The 21,441-nt window shown below is 46.7% G+C and overlaps 1 protein-coding gene across 4 annotated transcripts in view; it reads right to left on the bottom strand.

The window, feature by feature from the left end:
* LOC111177698 (death-associated protein kinase 2) overlaps nucleotides 1-21,441 on the bottom strand; it is a 119,238-nt gene that overhangs the window by 62,567 nt on the left and 35,230 nt on the right. The window lies entirely within an intron of this gene.

The following is a 21,441-nucleotide window of genomic DNA, read 5'->3' as shown; positions in this document are numbered from 1 at the left end:
GTGAACAGTTTATCGTCTATAAAACCTCCCTCCCAACTTGCCAGACCACTCTAGTGCCAAGAGTTCTGTACCCAGCCTCTCTCCTGTGAACTCTGGACCTCCCCATGGTCCACATCCCCTGGGGATCCTTTCCATAATTTACCCATAATTCACACTGAGTGATAATGGGAGGCAAAGGGTTAACCTGCCCTCAGTGCAAAGTAACACATTCACATTTTAGCAGCATCCTTGACAAAGAGGGGCTTTAACAGTGGCAAGTTTAGGCACACGTTGGGCAAGTGAAGGAACTAACTGGAGATAAAAAGGTCTTTCCTGGGCTTCTCTGGTGGTGCAGTGGTTAAGAATCCACCTGCCAATGCAGGGGACACGGGTTCGAGCCCTGGTCCAGAAAGATCCCACATGCCGCAGAGCAACTGAGCCTGTGCGCCCCAACTACGGAGCCTGTGTGCTCTACAGCCCGCAAGCCACAACTACTGAGCCTGCGTGCCGCACCTACTGAAGTCTGTGTGCCACAACTACTGAAGCCCGCACGCCTAGAGCCCGTGCTCTGCAACAAGAGAAGCCACCACAATGAGAAGCCTCCGTACCGCAACAAAGAGTAGCCCCTGCTCATCGCAACTAGAGAAAGCCCGCACACAGCAACGAAGATCCAACACAGCCAAAAAGAAATCAACAAAATAAATAAATTTATTTAAAAAAAAAAAAAGGTCTTTTCTAAAATTCATGCCGAAAAGGTGGCCTTGAAGAGGACTGACTATATACATGTATCTGCATATGTGAATGAGGGTGTGCAAAAATCACAACCAATTATTTCCTGTCAATTCTCTTCTGTCCACCTGGATTTTAATGTTCAAGGGATTCTTGCTGCAACATCTTCACTAATATACACAACTCTTAGCCATCTAGGGTGGATGCTCTCTGTTCCTCGGGATTTCTGTGAGTTTTTGACCCCAGGTTTGCTTCCTCACCAATACTTAACAATACCTCAGATCACCTCTCCCAAACTCAGGGCTGGGGATGGGGAAGACCACCATGTTGTGGGCAGAGCACAGGATTTGGAGTCCCGGCTCTATCACCAATTTCCAAGTCCCCTTCTCTCTCATGGCCTCAGTTTACTCATCAGAAAAATGTTGAGTTGGACCAAGATGTCTCTCTCACCCCCATCCCAGCTCACCCTCTTAGGATTCCCTGATGCAGGTCAGGGTGTCACATGCATCTATCAGTCTGAGACACACAGGGTGATTTCTGGGCTTCCCGCTGCACAGGGTCCAGCCACAGGTTCAAGCTACTGAGATGTGTCAGTCCCATTTTAACCAACTAAATTTCCAAAGAGAGAGTGGGATCAGGGCTTTGGGCAAGAAGAACAGATCTCAGGCACTCTCAGAAAGATGCCCCTGTACCATCTTCACATCCAGCAAAATGCTGAACACACCAAATAGCAGGGATACCTCCATGACAAATGACCGAGGCATTCACCTTAACCAGCAACCAGCCCGTAAGAGCCTGGGGAGAAAGAACTGTCCTACTCATCTCACAGGGCCCACTGAACACTGAGAACAAAGCAGGTATTCCGTCAGTGTAGAAAGGAAGAGCTAAACTGAGGCAGCAGGGGGACTTCCCTGGTGGTCCAGTGGTAAAGAATCTGCCTTCCAATGCAGGGGATGCAATTTCGATCCCTGGTCAGGAACTAAGATCCCACATGCCGCAGGGCAACTAAGCCCACATGCCACAACTACTGAGCTCATGCGCCTCAGTGAGAAAGCCCACGTGCCGCAAACTACAGAGCCCACGTGCCCTGGTGCCTGAGCACTACGACTAGAGAGAAGCCCATGCGCCACAACGAAGAGCCAGCACCGCAACGAAAGATCCCACATGCTGCAACTAAGAGACCCGATGCAGCCAAAAATAATAATAATAAAAATAAATAAATTAAATTAAATAAACTGAGGCAGCAGGAAGTGAGGTGCAGGACCTGTCACTCACAGCCAGCTCTCCACGCAGCTGGAGCACATCACTGGCAGACTCTCTGGGAAAAGAACACGTTCTTGATATTTGTTTATTACAAACGGAGCATGTTCATTATTTTTAAAAAGCACAAAGAGGAAGCTTCCTGAGATAACCGTTGTTATCATTTTGGTGGCTGCTCTCTTGGACTTCTTTTCAGCACATATTACAGTCTTTTTTAAAAAAGACTTCATTTTTTTTAATGAAACTGGGATGATACCATATGTACTATTTCGGAAACTGCTTTAAAAATTTTTTGTACTTAATAATAGATCATGAACATTTACTCATGTCATTAAAAATTATTTTACTACCTGATTTTAAATAATATGCCACCATACAAATAAAGCATGATTTTTAGAGCAAACTCTTAATTTTGGACATTTATATTACTTCTAATTGTTAATATAATTAATAAGGGTATCTTAATAAGATACCCTTATATATAAATCTTTGTGTACATCCCTGATTATCTTTTCTGAAGGTAAATTCCAGGGAGTAGAACGCTTAGTCAAAAGTTATGTACATTTTTAAAGTTTTTGATACTTGACAAATCATCTTCTGGAAAGAATGTCCCAGTAATACTCCCAACAGCCCTAAATATCAAAATCCCCTGCTCCTCACTCCACACACATTTCACCAAATACTGGCTCACTGTGTTTTTCAGCTTTACCATTTTCCTACTTGAAAGATGATATCTCATTGTTTTCACTCGAATTAAATTTATTAACTTGTAGTCGATTACAAGTAAGAATGAACATCTTTTCCCGTGTTTGTTGGTAATCTGAACTGCCTTATATATGCCTGGCTTATTTTTCCACTGGGATGTTTGCCTTTTTCTTATTGTTTGTAAAAGCTCTTTACATATTTGTGACATGAACCCTTTGCCGTGTATGTTGCAAATATTTGCCCTAATTGTTTTGTCCACAAAGGAGCTTTAGGTCTTCTGTAGCATCCGATGGTGTTAACCAGTTTTCTTCTTACCTCTCTCTCCTTCTGCCTGTCACTAAGCTGTGACTTCGGCGCACACTGAAGGGAAGTGCCTTATGCCTTGTGACCTTGTTGGTCACCTAGGCACTCAGTCCAAGAGATACCTTCAAACTCACCGCACAGGCAACCTCTCATTCCCCACGCCTGGCTCTTTCCTCAGAGTTAGCCCACTCTTCCTCCTGGCGATGCCCCTCCTACTGGTTGACTGCAGAAAAGGATGGCATCAGAGGGTGAGCAGGTCCTGCTACAGAGTGGGCCTGGTGTCCTCAAGGTGGGCCACAGCTGCTGGGGTGACCAGCACAACAGACCCCCTTTAGGGATGCAAAGCATCTCCCCTGCCCCCAAATTATCCATGATGTTGTTTAGTGTCCTTTGAAACAGGCTGCAGCAGGAAATGGCTTTCTTTCAGAAATTAGTACCATGAAGATGTCTGTCTACCCTGAAAAACTGATACCCTTGTTCATTTCAGATCATGAAAATGATGTAATCTTATTTCCTTCTGTCCTCTTGGTGGTCAGTGACAATAGCGATAGTGGCCCAGATCTTGGGTGTATTTCCTTCCTCCTTCCTTCGCACCAGTGGCTCTCAAATTTGAGGGTGTAACAGAATCAGCAGGGGAGCTTGGTAAAAATGCAGGTACTCAGGCCTTACCACAGAATTGATAAATCATAATCTTTTGGAAGTCAAGTGTCTTTTGATCTTCCACCTTTATTTTCAAATTCTGTGTGCCTCATGCTGTACGTTGCCTCAAGTTCTTACCATACACGGGCAGGAGGAAATAACTGTAAGTTGTTCTGTGTTGCCATCACTGTGGCATGGAGAAAGACAGGGAGCTGCAGAGCATGCCTGCAAAGGCAGAACTTGGTCCATTTCACAGATGGCTAATGGAGGCCCCATACAGTTAAAGGGCCAAGGCAGGACCACCCACATAGCCATTTACAGTCCATCCCAATGGACAAGTTGATCGACTGCAGAGCAGAAGGCAGTTCCCATAGGAATAAAATGGTGCCACTCCCATCCCCCTCGGGCCCCATGCTCACAGGAGGCCCATTCCCTCATCCCCACCCTCAAAGGGATCTGACTTTTAGATCCACATCCATCCTCCCTATGCCCACAACCCTAGAGGGTGGGGCAAGGTAGAGAGAACAGGTCCAAGTCCTCTTAGAAGCAGATTTCTGTTCAAAATCTTCTCCCACCCAGCCCTGTCTCCCCAGCAGAAGCCAGAGCCTCTGTTGGGCAAGCGGCTCCGAGTTGCAGCCGTGCCATCTCCGCTGTCATCACCAGCCCCAATTAACAGCTACCAGGAGCCCTCGGGGCTGCCACTCCTTCCAGGCTCCTCTAACTCTGCTCTAAGTCATTACAGGATTTGATGCTGCCTGACATGTTTCTTTCAAGCCTAACTGTCAGGACGTCGGGAAGGTATGCGTCACATCCAACATGATGTTTTTCCTCTGTCTACCCAAACTGCTGTCTAGAATAGAGCCCGGCCTCTAACATGGCCTCTTCCCTCTAGAAGCCCACCTGCCAGGCCTCCCTCACCAGCTGCCTCAGGGTGACCTTGACCTCACCCTCGCCCACATGGCCCATGCTGGAGTCACAGAGGGGCAGAGGTTAACCAGCAGAGCTCTGAAGGTGCAGGGGGCTCGAATCTGGGAAAGACGCCAGGATAACACCAACCCAGTTCTGTTACCAGCAGGCTCTGGAAACTTGGGTGAGTTTCTTAACTTTTCTGTGCCTCTGTTCCTTCATCAGCACATGGGGATGACAACGACCTCATAGGTTGTGATATACATTAACTGCCCTGATAAATATGATTTTAGTTTTAGCTCCCCGGGCTTCAGTTTCCTCACCTGTAAAATGAAAATAATACACTTAACTTGCAGGACTGTTGAGAAATTTTAATTAGAGAAATGTGAGAACACAGCACAAAGCCCAGGATATCCTTGGTGCTCAGTGAATGGTTTTTGAAAGGTGGAGGAGGAATAAATCAGACGGTGAATATCACGGTTCAAAGCAGATGTTGTCACCCTGGCCGCAGGCTGCCCCTTCTTGCCCTTCAATATCCCAGAAATCACCTCCTCCCTCAACAAAACAGGGGCCACCCGGGGCCCAGACTGGCCAGACAGGTACATTCCTGCCTCATCTCGAGAGCTGGCAGGTCCCGGCATTCCCTCCAGAGCAGAGTGTCTCAACACATCAGGGCCCAGGACAGCCAGGGGATGGACTGTGTCCCTCGGCCCTCCCGTCACCCCACTGTTCCCTCCAGGGCACGGACACTGCAGGGTCTCCTGCCAGAGGCTGGCTCTGGATGCCAAGGCTCATATACACACAGAGAAGGGTCCCCACATATGCCGAGCTCTCTGCCTGGGTCCCTGGGTCTCTTCTGGGTGGGCCACTGCTGGAATGGACCCAGTGGAAGTGTGAGGAAGCCCAGCCGCGAGCAGCTGAGGTTGCTTTGACCATAACAGGTGTCCTCTGTGTGCACGACTCAGCGTCCATCACAGCTCTTACTGCCCAATGTATTCTGTCTACTTGCCTGAATGCCACGCTCCACCCTCTCCACCCTTAGCGCCCCGGGGCTGTAAACACCTGAAAGGCAGGGATGGCTCCGTCTTGCCCACTGCTGTGCTTTTGGCACCTAGAAGCGCTCAGTAAGTATGAGCTGAATACAGGAGTCTTGCGTGTAGGCACTGGGAACACAAAGACGAAGAAGATGCAGTTCCTCATTCACACAAGAACCAGCAAGTATTTGCAGAAGGCACCCCCAGAAACCTCTTTTCTAAACTAAACATTCGGTATATCTTCTCTCCCGTGCTCTTTGAAGGCAGAGCTGCTTTGTGGAACCTCTCTTTACCCGTAGGACACCCAAGCTCTCACAGAGTACACAGTAGGCACTTTGACACAGACTAAACTCAGCTCGGGCGTGCTGCCGATCCACTCTGCTGGAAACCTGTCCAGTCACGCTCTGTTCTGTAAGGAATTTTCCCTTGGATCCCAGAGGTGAGTAAGACACAGAGTAATTTGGTCACAGTTCCCCTTCCCCTCGAGTCCAGAAATTATCTGACCAAGCTGGGGCTGGGAGTTATGACGATCCACAGGCTGGGTGTCAGTCCTAAGCTTTTCTAGGACACAGCGGGAACTGGGAGGGACAGTCCTGCCCCACAGCTGCCACCAGCTGCTTCTCACAGAACGGTAGGGTCAAACCGCAGGGGAGAGGAAGGACCCTTTTCACAGTTGAGAAAACATGCAGAGCTTGCCCGGGGTCACAGAGCAGCTTACAGCACAGCAGCCAGAGACCCCAGGTCTCTCAACAACTATTCTGTGTCTTTCTACTATGGCAAGGAGTTCCAAACTTTTTCTAGCAGTAAAACTCTTCTTCTTTTCATTATTTATGTATTTATTTTTATAAATACATAAATAAATAAATTTTATTTTTGGCTGCGTTGGGTCCTCGTTGCTGCGTGCGGGCTTTCTCTAGTTGCGGCGAGCAGGGCCTACTCTCCGTTGTGGTGCGCGGGCTTCTCATTGCAGTGGCTTCTCCTGTTGTGGAGCACAGGCTCTAGGCACATGGGCTGTAGAGCGCAGGCTCAGTACTTGTGGCCCACAGGCTTAGTTGCTCCGCGGCATGTGGGATCTCCCCGGACCAGGGCTTGAACCCGTGTCCCCTGCACTGGCAGGTGGATTCTTAACCACCGCGCCACCAGGGAAGCCCTCATTATTTAGTTTTTAAAATCTTCAGCAAAGGACTACACACAAACATGGATAAATAAAAATGAAATTGCACAGAAGGCCATAGAGTGGAATCAAGAGCCCCCTGCCCCATTCCCCTCCTGCCCCAGCTCTGCTCACCGGAGGCAATCGCTTTTAAGCCTTTCTCATGTTAAGATCACACTGTTTTTCAAATAAATCTTACACAGAAGTTTAAAGTTCAAAACAGATCAAAGGGGAACAACGCAAAGCACTGCTTGATTACTATATACACACACAGACATGCGTGACAGCCCCTAAGTCTGCACCACAGGACTCCATGTGAAAACCACACCACTACAAACTTCCCCTTATGTCACAGCCTCCTGCTTTTACTGGCAGCCTGCTGTGGAGGCAGAGGGAAGCTTTCCCCCTGAACGGACACACCTATACCAGGTACACCTAGATTTTGTCCCCATAGCTCTTCCCACACCCAGATTCCTGAGGTATCACCACCTACAGCAAAAGAGACCTCTACAAAGCCTCAGGTCTCCCTAGGGCTTAGACTCTGTCCGCCTGGAGAGGGAGAAGTGGGGAGAAATCCATGTGTGTCACAGCTCACAAAAACTCAAAAAACGTATAGATAGTTGGATTAGCAGTCATGTATACCTTAATAGGAATTAGTCGGATTAGACTGCTTTCCTACCAAGTGGCAGAATTCAACTATGCCTGGGTGGTGGGGGGATTTCCCTGGTGGTTCAGTAGTTAAGAATCCGCGTCCCAGTGCCGGGGAGGTGGGTTCGATCCCTTACTGGGGAACTAAGATCCCACAGGCCACAGGGCAACTAAGTCCGTGTGCCACAACTAGACAGCCCACACGTTGCAACTAAAGCCTGCACACCACAATGAAGACCCAGCATAGCCAAAACAAACCAACAAAAAAACTGTGCTGGGGAAAAAGAAAATTTTGATGTAATAGAAGAAGAGATAATGTTGGGGTGAGGAGAACTGAGGTACTTAGATGAAGAACAAGACGGGCCCTGCAGGGGAGGTCTTTGGGGTGCTAGAGGGCAGCAGGAGAGCACCCAGCATTGGCAAGCTGGCAAAAAAGGAGGTGGGAGCACCCTCTGACTGCTTACTCCTCAGTCCTTCCCTTCTTCGAAACACTTAAGTCAACACTCTTCAACCACCTCCACTACTGGCAAAAAAAAAAGTTCTGGTCTGCACTGGATTCTGCTGTGCTGTCCCATCAGACGCTGGAGGTGGGAACTGGCTCATTCTGCTGTCTCTAGATCACAGGGAAATGCAGCTTGCCACCGAGAAAGGACAGTTACTATACATGATGAGGCAATCTCCTTCCTTCCTCTTCCTCCCTGCACGTTTCCAAAATTCAGAGCAAATGCACACCCCAGGAAAATGATAGCCTCTTCCAGGTGGGGATGGGAAGGAAGTGGGGGCACTGACTTGCAACCACAGCTCCCAACATAGCCTTCCTGGAAATCTCCCTCCTGGGGCCCAGGGCTGCACCTCCTCTCTTCTCTTCATCACTGGACCTTGTACCCCCGAGAACATTGCCCCTCCAAGTGTGGGCCTTGGACCAGCAGCATTGATTTCATCTGGGAGTTTGGCAGAAAAGCAGAAACTCAGATCCCACCCCAGCACTACTGATTCAGAATCTACCTGTGAACATGACTCCCTGGTGATTCATGTACATATTAGTTTGAGAAGTGCTATTTAAGAAAATATTACAGCAAACCACTACTTAATGGAATTCTGGGTACCCCCAAATTCCCTCCAACTCCTCTTTGGTCCTGGTCCTTCTTGCTGGAAGTCTGGACCTATGGGACTGTTTTCATACCTTGGAAAAGGCAGTATAATGAGCAGACACAAATGAATAAAAATATGTTGAACGACTCCTTCCGTGAATAATAAGTTACTCTTGAAGTAGCATTATGACTTACAAAGTGGTTTTATGTGAGTTCTCTTATTTCATACTCACCAAATCCCCGGGAGGCCCTTGGGGACAGGTATTACTGACCTCCTGTTACAGGGGAGAAGCCAAGCTCAGGGGCCTCGGAGAGAGTGGCACAAACAGCCTCCAACGTGGCACTTAGGGTCCACATCTGGGGGACATGTTGCAGCTCGACATGGATTAACCACGGTGTTTGGAGAAAAGGATAATCTGATTTTTTTAATGTTTAATAACAGAGTTCATCAGAAATTCCTTTTATGTTTGGGCCTTCTTGTCAGAAACATGAATCAGCTTTACCTCCCCTAAAAGTGAACAATATCCTGTATGTGTGCTTTGATCAAATATGTTTTTGAAGATTAACGATCTTTAAAGCCCTTAAAGTTCTCTTATTTATCACTGTGTCTTCCAGAGCATCTACCACAGTAATTTGCACATAATTGTCAACAAATGTTTTTGAATGAATGAACTGATAGATGACCAACTGGCAGATTTATCAGTACACATCTTCTTCTCTCTCACTGGAGAGGCCTGGAAACAGCTGTGGGTATGAGAAATTGGGGTGCTACATCTAAAATACAAACTAGATTCCTGATGTCATCTTGTTTTCGTTTAATCTGCCTACTGAAGAGGTCACGCATACACACACACACGATTCCATTCAACAGAGGATTAGAGCTAACCGAAGTTTCAAAGAGTGAGGCCACAGTCTGTCTGATTGTCTCACATGGTTCGCAGTCTGGCACAGAAGGCAATTCCCAGGAAGGAGTTTCAGAGCTCTTTCCAGAACTGACAGGACCCTTGGAAGATTCTCCAAGTTATTTAAAAAGAACAACAACAAATCACTCATTATTTTGTAGTCTAATCTTGGTCTACTTACAAAGACTTTTCACTATTTTTTTAATCAAAGTATAATTAATTTACAATGCTGTGTTAGTTTCAAGTGATTCTGTTATACACATATATACATATATACTCTTTTTCAGATTCTTTTCCATTATAGGCTTTTATAAGACATTGAGTATAGTTCCCTGTGCTATACAGTAGGTCCTTGTTGTTTACCTATTTTATTTTTTATTTCTTTATAAAGCATGTTTTTAAAAAAATTTATTATATTATTTATTTACTTTATTTTTGGCTGTGTCGGGTCTTAGCTGCGGCACGTAGGATCTTCGTTGAGGCATGCGGGATCTTTTGCTGCGGCGTGTGGGCTCTTCGTTGTGGTGTGCAGGCTTCTCACTAGTTGTGGCGTGTGGGTTTTCTCTTCTCTAGTTGTGGCACGCAGGCTCCAGGGTGCGTGGGCTCTGTAGGTTTGTGGCAAGCAGGCTCTAGTTGAGGCGCATGAGCTCAGTAGTTGTGGCGCACGGGCTTAGTTGCCCTGCGGCACGTGGGATCTTAGTTCCCTGACCAGGGATCGAACCTGCATCCCCTGCATTGTAAGGTGGATTCTTTACCACTGGACCACCAGGGAATTTTCTACCTATTTTATATATAGTAGTGTGTATATATATGAATCCCAAACTATTAATTTATAACCCACCCTTCCGCTATCCCCTTTGGTAACCATAAGTTTGTTTTCTATGTCTGTGAGTCTATTTCTGTTTTGTAAATAAGTTCATTTGTATCATTTTTTAGATTCCACATAGAAGTGATATCATATGGTATTCGTCTTTCTCTGTCTGGCTTACTTCACTTAGTATGATAATCTCTAGGTCCATCCATGTTGCTACAAATGGCATTATTTCGTTCTTTTTGATGGCTGAGTAATATTCCACTGTATATACATCTACCACATCTTCTTTATCCATTCATCTGTTGATGGACATTTAGGTTGCTTCCATGTCTTGGCTGTTGTAAATAGCGCTGCTATGAACACTTGGGTGCATGTATCTTTTCAAATTAGAGTTTTCTCTAGACATATGCCCAGGAGTGGGATTACAGGATCATATGGTAACTCTATTCTTAGTTTTTTAAGACTTTTCACTATTTTAAAAAATAATAATAATTTCTTTCTATATTCTAGGCACAATTCTAAGATGCGTTAATGTGCTCAGTACTCTTACCAACCCTATAAGGGAGGTATTATTACTGCCCCCTGTTTACAGAGGAGGCTACTGGAACACAGAGAGGAGAAGCAATTTTCCAATCACACAACCAGAAAGGGGCAAAGCTGAAATTTGAACCCAAGGGGACTGGCTCCAGAGTTTTACTCTTAACCTTGACCGCCTCATCAAGAGTGGAGCGAAACTGGTGGGAAACTGATTCAGGGGCCTGGGGAGAGATGATGAGATAGAAAGTCGGGATCTTGTTTACTTATAAAGTCAAGCAGGGTCAAGTTTGACCCATCCTTGAACATCACCAGAGTTTGGCCATGAGAGAGAAATCAACCCAAGTTTCTACTTACTATTTGTTCCATCCAAAGAAAGGTCATCAGCTGACCCCTGGATGCTCCTTTCTCCCTCAGTCACAGGTGGTTGTTGACTTTTAAGATAGGCCTGCACAGGCAGGGGCCCCGTTTTGGGCCCCTGGAGTCACTCATCTACTGCTAGGATGTGTGATCTCAGGAGTCAGATGACCTGGGATCAGTACCAGCTCCCTCAAAATAGCTGTCATGTTTGGATAAGTCATAAACTCTCCCAGCCTCGGCTTCCTCTCTGTTAAATGAGGGTAATCCCTGCCTATGTGAGGCTGCTGTGAGGCCCAAAGGTGATGATGAAAGTGAACACACTTTGTAAACTGCAAAAGGCCACACAAACACAGGGACTATGTATGAGCTCCATCGGTGTCACACATATACATAGGAGGTAGCTACTTAGTAAGAGCTGAGGGGACCTTTGCCCCTTCCCACGTCATATCTCTAAAGTGTCATTCCCGGGACTTCCCTGCTGCCGCGGTGGTTAAAAATCCACCTGCCAATGCACGGGACATGGGTTCAATCCCTGCTCTGGGAAGATCCCACGTGCCACGGAGCAACTAAGCCCATGAGCCACAACTACCGAGCCTGCGCGCTAGAGCCCACGACCCACAACTACTGAGCCCACGTGCCACAACTACTGAAGCCTGTGCACCTAGAGTCCGTGCTCCGCAACAAGAGAAGCCACCGCAATGAGAAGCCCACACACCACAACGAAGAGTAGCCCCTGCTGGCCACAACTAGAGAAAGCCCGTGTGCAGCAACGAAGATTCAACGCAACCAAAAATAAATTTTAAAAAAATTAAAGGGCTTCCCTGGCGGCGCAGTGGTTAAGAATCTGCCTGCCAACGCAGGGGACACAGTTCAAGCCCTGGTCCAGGAAGATCCCACGTGCCGTGGAGCAACTAAGCCCGTGCGCCACAACTACTGAGCGAGCCTGTGCTCTGGGGCCCACAAGGCACAACTACTGAAGCCCATGCGCCTAGAGTCCGTGCTCCTCAACAAGAGAAGGCACCAAAATGAGAAGCGCACGCACCACAACGAAGAGTAGCTCCCGCTCTCCACAACTAGAGAAAGCCTGCGTGCAGCAACAAAGACCCAATGCAGCCAAAAATAAAATTTAAAAAAATAAATTAAGTTGAATTTAAAAATATAAAAGACAAGGACTCTTTTTAAAAAACTATAGCCATAGTATTTATTGTGCTTTAAAAAAATAAAAATAATCCCTTAATATCATCATCTAGTTGGTGCTAATATTTCCCCTATTGTGTCATAAAGGTTGTTTACCGTTTGTTTCTCCAAATCAAAATCCAAATAAGGCCCATACGTTGCAATTGATTGATAATGTTTCTTAAGTCTGTTTTAATCTATAGGTTCCTCTCCTTCTCTCCCTCTCTCTCTCTTTTTCTCACAATTCATTTGTTGAAAATAATAGGTCTTTTGACCTAGAGTTTCCCACAGAGTGGAGTTTGCTGACTGCACCCCCATAGTGTTGTTTAACACGTTCTGTTGTGCCCTGTATATCCTGTAAATCTGTAGTTGGATGGAGAGGCTTAATCAGATTCAAGTTTGAGTTTCTGGCAAAACTCCACAGGTGGTGCTTCCATCAGGAGGTACACGCACTCTGGCTGCCTCTCTCTTGGTGATATTAGCAGCTTCTAATGATCAATGCCTAGATTCATTAATTCAATAGGGGGTTCTTTTTGTTTTTTTAATTATCATCATCAAACATGACTTGCCTCATGCTGATACCTTGGCCTGGATGGGACAGCTTTGTTTAGACCAGTAGAGTGTTGAGGATTTTGATCTCCTTAGTGGGAAACAAGACTTTCCAAGCTGTTACTGCTGTACGTGCATGGGGTGCGGGGGTCTCTGCTGCCTGGTTTGGCAGTGGGCTTTCTCACAGGCTCTGGGACCCACACGCAAGTGCACTGAGCACGTGCAGAACCGCCTCCTGAGTCAGCCAGGGACCTGAGCCAAGGATCCCTTGACTCTGAGAGCCGCACCCTCCCTCCCACCCTCCCAGCAGCCACAGGTTGTTATTCGGCCTCACATTCCTGGCTTCAGGGCCCAAATCAGTGACGACTTCTCTTTCCTTCTTCATCTGAAACAATTAATTCCATCTCCTCCCATGGGTCCTTTTAGATGAGCTCTTCAAAACACTTTTACCTAAATCTCTAGCACTTAGGTGAGTAAGGAGAGAGACTAGCAGAGCCCCGCCCTCCAGGCTGGGAAACTGAGCCCAGAGAGCTCAGCTGGTCTACCTGCTGTCCTCCTCTGGTCCAAAGCCTGCACTTAAGGGTGCAAGATCTTGCCTTTCATGGGACAGACACATCTTCTAAGTCCAATACCCACCCCTGAGGGATCTTCCTACCTATGGTGTTAGAGAAGCCAGGAGGCTCTGAACAAGGCAGGTATCCAGCCAGTTCATAGCAAATCATCCTGCCTAGATTTTAGCAGCAATTGCAAACATTTTGTTCTGTTCTCAGGCTACAGTGCATGAGGCCATATGTTTTGATCATGGGGTTATTAAATATAGTCACCACAGATATTGGAAACAAGAACAGAAACATTATCCTCCCTTGACCTAAACCCCAGCTGCCGGCCCAGGAATACAAGTGCAGTGCAGGGAAGATGTGCAGGTGCTGGAAAAGATGGAGACAACCCAGAAGGTGGGAGGACAGCCGTGTGCCCTCCCAAGATGGGAACCGGCGTGGACCAATGTGCCCAGAGTCTCTCATGCTCGAGGCCAACAGAAAACACTGGGAGACAGATGGCCAAGTTGGGGGAGGGAGGGGAATAAAATAAGAAACCATCTAATTCACGAAAGAGGGAAATGAACACAAGCACTGGGTGCAGGAGTAGAACAAGACCCAACACACGTAAATCTCAGCCACACAGGCAGAACCAGCCTGCCCAGCATTTCTCTGCTCGTGCCGTCTCCTGGCACCCCATCATGCCCACGAGGGCTTCATTACCAACCTGCACCGAGTGGTCCCACCCCAGCACACCGGTCCCCCAGCTTCCACAGGCCAGCCCTGACCCCTCTGCTGCCACAGTGGCACCCGCCACCAAGGTCTGTCCCCACTTGAATCTAACACACGTAGCTTTTGCCTGTTTACCAAAAAATAGGCCAGAGTCAGAGAATCAGCCCTTGCCATCAGAGGACACAGCCCTCCAGGCTGACTGGTCAGGCAGCAGGAGACACCAAAATAATCTCTCCTCCTATTATATCCTGGACTTTACAATATCGGTCAGCCCCTGTCTCCCCACCCCCAACTAAAGATGCACAGTTCCAGCACCTGTATCAGGACCCTCAAGAGAAGCCACAAGCCCCCCATAGCAGGACAGAACCAACCACAGAAAGTTGTCTGAGATCCCCAGCACACAATAAAAGTCGGCAAAGCTCATGGAACTGTGGAAGTAAAGGGAACTTCTCACCATCACCCTCACTTTACAGATGGGGAAGGCGAGGTCCAGACAAGGGGATGGACCTGCCTGAGCCCTCTACTCTCCCGGGCAGTGACAGAGCCAGGGCCAGACAGGTTTCCTGACAGGCATCCCTGTTCTCTCTCCCCTCCCCTCCACCCCACCTCATGTTTCAAACAGCTTAGCCTTGGCGCCTACATGGCAGCTGGGAGAGGAGAGAGCCAAGTCCAGATTACATCAATCTCGCAGGGAGCCAAGAAGGAAGTGGCGACTCTTCTTCCCTCCTGCCCACAGGTAGCCCAGCTCCAGAAAGCCACTGAATATGCAGGGAGGCTTGAACCTCACTCAGAAAAACCTCCACCAGCTACAGAGAGTGGGGAAAGTTATAAGACAGTAGCGGGCCCAACCTCACTTCACCATGCTCGTCACCACACAACCCTTTCTGTATAAGATCCCCTCAGCCTGTAATCTGGCACCCTCAGTTCCCAGGGCCCCTAAATCTTCCCTCCACTCTCCTATCACGGCAATCTGTGCCCTGCTCACACCTGCCCAAGATGTCCATCTACTCCTACTTCAGCCAGGCTTTCCATCCTTGAAGGCCCCTCCTCCAGGAAGCCTTCTGTGCCTCCTGAATGGGCTGCCTCCTCTGATCTCCCAGCCCTGGAGAAAGTGAGCATCAGGAAGGAAGGCAAAGGTACCTTCCTAAAGTGTGTGGGCTTACTCAGCACGGGGTTCCTTCATAACTCAGGGGGGCAGCTCTCCGACAGTTCTCCCAGCAGTTACGTAATTTCTGTGGTTTGACTGTTACAATGAAAAAGGGACCAAGAGTCCTATATACTGGCACATCAAACAACTTGGGGCATGCAACAGTGTTTGATAGATGTCAGTTAGCAGTGCATATCAAGAACCACACAACGTAAGGGATTTCCCTGATGGCGCAGTGGTTAAGAATCCACCTGCCAATGCAGGGGACACGGGTTCGATCCCTGCTCTGGGAAGATCCCACATGCCACAGAGCAACTAAGCCTGTGTGCCACAACTACTGAGCCTGCACTCTACAGTCTGCAAGCCACAGCTACTGAGCCTGTGCTCTAGAGCCGGTGCACCACAACTACTGAGCCCGTGAGCCACGACTACTGAGCCCGCGTGCCACAACTACTGAAGCCCACACACCTAGAGCCCATACTCCGCAACAAGAGAAGGCACCGCAATGAGAAGCTCGCACACCGCAACGAAGAGTATCCCCCGCTCGCCGCAACTAGAGAAAGCCCGCGCCCAGCAACGAAGACCCAACGCAGCCAAAAATAAATAAATTAATTAATTAATTAATTTTTAAAATGTTTAAAGAACCACACAACCTAAATGTCCATCAACTGATACATGGATAAATAAAAGGTGCTATATCCATACAATGGAATATTATTTGGTGACTCAAAGGAATGAAGTAGATACATGTTACAACACAGAGCCTTGAAAACATTATGCTAAATGAAAGAAGCCAGTCATAAAACACCACATAAATATAATTCCATTTATATAAAATGACCAGAATAGGCAAACCCATAGAGACAAAATTCGCAGACTAGTGGTTACCTAGGGTTGGGGGGGGGGTTGGAGGAAACGGGGAATGACTGTTAGTGCGCACAGGGTTTCTTCTTGGCGGTAATGAAATGTTCTTAGATTGATGGTGGTGGTGATGCATAACTCTGGGAGTAGAATGAAAGCCACTGAATTGTACACTATAAATGGATGAATTGCATGGTCAGTGAATCATATCTCTACGTAGAGAGATAAAAAGAGAACCATAAAAATACTCACGTGCTTCTACTGAGTCATATCAACTGTGCCTAAATGTGCAGGTCCTTTATGGGCCCCGAGTCATATCTCAACACCCTGCACAGTCAGTATTATCACAGAGCAGAAAGTTGAGCCTCAGAGAGTTGAAGCCACACAGCTAACTAGCCACAGCTCTGGAACTTAAAATCAGATTATTCCGAGTCCAAGTGCAGGGTTCTTTGGGAATGTAGCCAATGGAGAGACTTCAAAAGAGAGAGCACAGCTCCATAGACAAGGAAAATCTGGAAACAAGCTAAAAATCTTCCACTAAGGAACTGGGTGGTAATTAGCTGTTCTGGTCGCAATGGAAGATGACACAAACATTAAGATGATAAACAGGAGAATCAGCTGGGACATGTTTATAAAATAATGGTACGGGAACATGCGCAGATGGTATACGTACAGTTTGATTACAGTTTTCATTTGGTTTAAACACACTTGTGTGGCCAAAAAATAGTAGAGAACACAGAGGCAAAAATGTGCTAGGATGATAAATAGTTAAGTGAGAACCTCCCTTTCAAAACTTCCCGTGTTGTTTAACAGTAGAAAAGAGAGAGAGAAAATAAACACTCGAATGGACACCCCCAACCAGCACAGCAGAGCACTGTGTGAAATAAAATTCATATTTTATGGAAAGACAAGAAAAATTTAAGCATAAAAAATTTTCTCTGCCCTTTGGCCCCTCTCTCCCCTCTAGTGTGCAGTGTGCATCTGCATTATGCATTGACCAAACCTCCCCCATCAACAGGAATACCTGCTCAACCATAAAGAGGAACATTCTCCCAGCAACAAGACAACTCCTTAAAAGATAACATTCCTTCTTGATCTTATAAGGGGCCACACTGACACTTAGATCTGGATTGTGTGAACTGTCAATAATACGTCATTGATGTACAGCTCTCTGTCTCAAAAAACTCATGTAACTGTGTTTTGATTTCTAATGGGTGCAAGAGTTCTTAGAGCTTTCTGAGATGCTCTTCCCAGGTTATAATCCTCAATCTGGCTCAAACAAAATTTTCCATTTCTTTCTTAGATCCACGGATTACTTTTTCATCAACAACTGTAATTACCCAATCAGGGGTGAACTGGGAGGGGGGGCGGTCAGCAGTTTCTACCACACATCACTGGGCTACAGGGTCACCAAGAACATGACAGTCAAAGGCGAGAAAAGGGCAGGAACCTCTTCTTAGTCTACAAACGTAAGACCTCCTCTTTGTCAAAATGAGCACGGGAAAGTCGGCCAGAATTTATTATCACTCCTGATCTTTCCTTAGAAATGTTCTTCAAACGTATGGACACCAAGGGGGGAAAGCAGTGAGGGGTGGTGGTGGTGGGATGAATTGGGAGATTGGGATTGACATATATACACTAATATGTATAAAATAGATAACTAACGAGAACCTGCTGGGGCTTCCCTGGTGGCACAGTGGTTAAGAATCCGCCTGCCAATGCAGGGGACACGGGTTCGAGCCCTGGTCCGGGAAGATCCCACATGCCACGGAGCAACTAAGCCCATGAGCCACAACTACTGAGCCTGTGCTCTAGAGCCCGTGAGCCACAACTACTGAGCCCAAGTGCCACAACTACAGAAGCCTGCACACCTAGAGCCCAAGCTCCACAACAAGAGAAGCCACCACAATGAGAAGTCCGTGCACCGCAACAAAGAGCAGCCCCTGCTCACCGCAACTAGAAGAAAGCTCGCACGCAGCAACGAAAACCCAACGCAGCCAAAAATAAATAAATAAAGTAAAATAAAATGAAACATTAAGAAAAATTTGAAAAAAAGAATCTGCTGGGCTTCCCTGGTGGCGCAGTGGTTGAGAGTCCGCCTGCCGATGCAGGGGACACGGGTTTGTGCCCCGGTCCGGGAAGATCCCACATGCTGCAGAGCGGCTGGGCCCGTGAGCCATGGCCGCTGAGCCTGTGCATCCGGAGCCTGTGCTCTGCAACAGGAGAGGCCACAGCAGTGAGAGGCCTGCGTACCGCAAAAAAAAAAAAAAAAAAGGAAAAAGAATCTGCTGTATAAAAATAAATAAAATTCAAAGAAAGAAAAAAGAAATGTTCTTTGTGTCCTGGACATCATAGGATTCAGCAAATTTTACTAAAATTCTCTCTTTGTATATTCCTCTTCCTCACTGAACTGTGATCCTCCAGCAGAGCCTGTAATCACCCATCCTTGTACCCCCAGGTACCTAATACAATGCTGGACCCCCTGTAGGGCTGCAGTACATATTTTCTGAATGAAATTGACTAGACTCTCTTCATACCCATCCCCCTCTAGAGCTAGACTTTTACAGATGAACACACTTAGCACAACCTCCTGCTCAGCATCCGTGCCCACAGTCCTCCATCTACATTCCCAGTCCACCCCACACATCCCCGAGTCCCTCTTCCTGAAACACTTATGCCATCACATTCTCTTCTACTCAAGACCTGTCTTCCCCTCCCGTCAAGGCTATGCACCTTGGCCAGGTCCCAGGGCCCTTGTACTCTGGCTTCCCAGCAGGGACAACCCAACACACACATTCCCACCTCGGGGCTTCTCCTGTTTGCCCGTTTGCCTATCCTGAGATACCTTCTGCCTAGTCAAATCCTACCTCTGCTTAAGTTCAAGTTCTAACTCCTCCTGGAAGCTTCCCTGACCATGCCAACCCCCAGGGATCCCCGCCTCTGAATGCGTCAGCTTACGAAGATGAGGACACAAAAAGACAATTATCTCTTTGTACCCTTTTCTTTCCTGTGTTTGTGTTTTTCCCACCCCTAAACTAGACTAATCTTCTTAAGGGCAGGGCAATATCTTACACTTCATCAGTGTGACCCACCACACCCACTGTAAAACCAGCACATTGTCGAAGCTCAAGACTTAACTGGTGGTTAGGTCTGAAAATCTGAAGCACAGACATGGTTAGTAATGACAACTGTTTTCCGAGTGGTACAGAGGCTGGTTCTAGGCGGGGCACAGTTGGGGCATAGGTAGGAGGGTCTGTAAAAGGGGGTTAGAAATGTAAATCTGTGCCACTGAAACTTAAGCTGAGTTCTCTTTAGCACCTAAAGGTATAAACCAATGCTTTTCAAAGTATGCCCCCCAAACCAGCAGCATAAGCATCATCCGGGAACTTGTTAGAAATGCATATTCTCAGGCCCTACCCCAGATTTCCTGAATCAAAACGGTGGGGATGGGGTCCAACATTTATGGTTTAACGAGCCCTCTAGGGGAATTCCAATATCCACTAACATTTGAGAATCACTAGCATAAACACACAAGAGAATTATCTTGGTATACCAGAAAGTTCCCTCCACCTTTAAGGACTGCCTATGGATATAATTTTTTTTTTTTTTTTTTTTTGCAGTACGCAGGCCTCTCACTGCTGTGGCCTCTCCCGTTGCGGAGCACAGGCTCCAACGCGCAGGCTCAGCGGCCATTGCTCACAGGCCCAGCCGCTCCACGGCATGTGGGATCTTCCCGGACCGGGGCACGAACCTGCGTCCCCTGCATCGGCAGGCGGACTCTCAACCACTGCGCCACCAGGGAAGTCCCTATAGACATAATTTTTAACTCCTGTCTTCCTGTTTACTACTACTACTACTACCACCACCACCACCACCAAAATTAAAAACTGTAGTTAGGAAAATTGGCAGGGTACTAAGTAGTTGACAACTGTTGTTGTTATTAGTATTACCAGTATTACTACTAATACTAACAACAGTTATTAACTGCTTAGTACTCTCTGCTCATCTTCCTAACTACAGTTTTCAGGAGCCAGAGGTTGAGTGGAGGATAAAATCTATGAGGCATGGGGTACAGGCATTCTTGACCCTTTCAGTATGACGATGTTCCCCACTTGGCTCCCAGTCTTAAACCAGTGGTTTCTCATCACTCCTAACCACAGAGGCCACCTTCAGGCAAAGGCTCCGCCTGCCTGCCTTCTCAATCATCTTTATTTTCAGTTTGTACTTTAATCATTCTAATCTCCCACAGGAGGTCTCTAATATGTATAAAATAGATAACTAATGAAAACCTGCTGTATAGCACAGGGAACTCCATTTCGCTGTACAGTAGAAACTAACACAACACTGTAAAACAACTATGAAACATAAGAGGAGGTCTGGTTCTAATTATAGCTTTGCACCCTCAGCTATGCCACCATGGGCAGCTAGTCACCTCCCATCTGTACACCCCCTTTTCCCTACCTGTAAAGTTAGAGAGTGAAGATGATCTCAAAAATTCCACCTGCAAACATGAGTTTAGGAGAAAAATAACATTACAGCCTCATGGACACTTGAAGTCAGGGCTGTGGATGATGGAAATATCCAGTAGAGCACTGTCCAATGCAGTAGCCACTAGCCACATGTGAATCCTGAGCACTTGAAATGTGGCTACCATGACTGAGCAACCTATTGTAACTTTATTTAATTTTAATTACTTTAAACTTAAGTAGTCCCACGTGGCCACTGGCTACTGCAGTGCACAGAGCAGCTCTAAGTGAATTCATGAAATGCAAGCCCTTTAGAACGAAGTGAAAAGAAAAAAACTAACTTCATCTTTCAGTTTTAAAACTCTTACATTTTTTTAAATTTTATTTTTTTAATACAGCAGGCTCTTATTATTTATCTATTTTATACATATTAGTGCATATATGTCAATCCCAATCTCCCAATTCATCCCACCACCCCCCGGCTTTACCCCTTTGGTGTCCATACGTTTGTTCTATACATCTGTGTCTCAATTTCTGCCTTGCAAACAGGTTCATCTGTACCATTTTTCTAGATTCCACATATATGCGGTAACATACGATATTTGTTTTTCTCTTTCTGACTTACTTCACGTTGTATGACAATCTCTAGGTCCATCCACGTCTCTACAAATGACCCAATTTTGTTCCTTTTTATGGCTGAGTAATATTCCATTGTATATATGTACCAAATCTTCTTTGTCCATTCGTCTGTCAATGGACATTTAGGTTGCTTCCATGTCCTGGCTATTGTAAACAGTGCTGCAATGAACATTGGGGTGCATGTGTCTCTTTGAATTATGGTTTTCTCTGGGTATATGCCCAGGAGTGGGATTGCTGGGTCACATGGTAATTCTATCTTTAGTTTTTTAAAGCATCTC

Source organism: Delphinapterus leucas, chromosome 2, assembly GCF_059928025.1.
Source record: "Delphinapterus leucas isolate spDelLeu-1000000601 "Yukka" chromosome 2, BTC_Dleu_Yukka2, whole genome shotgun sequence".
Lineage (NCBI taxonomy): Eukaryota > Metazoa > Chordata > Mammalia > Artiodactyla > Monodontidae > Delphinapterus > Delphinapterus leucas.
The sequence above is the reverse complement of the archived record's forward strand: the minus strand, read 5'-3'. Positions and strand labels throughout refer to the sequence as shown.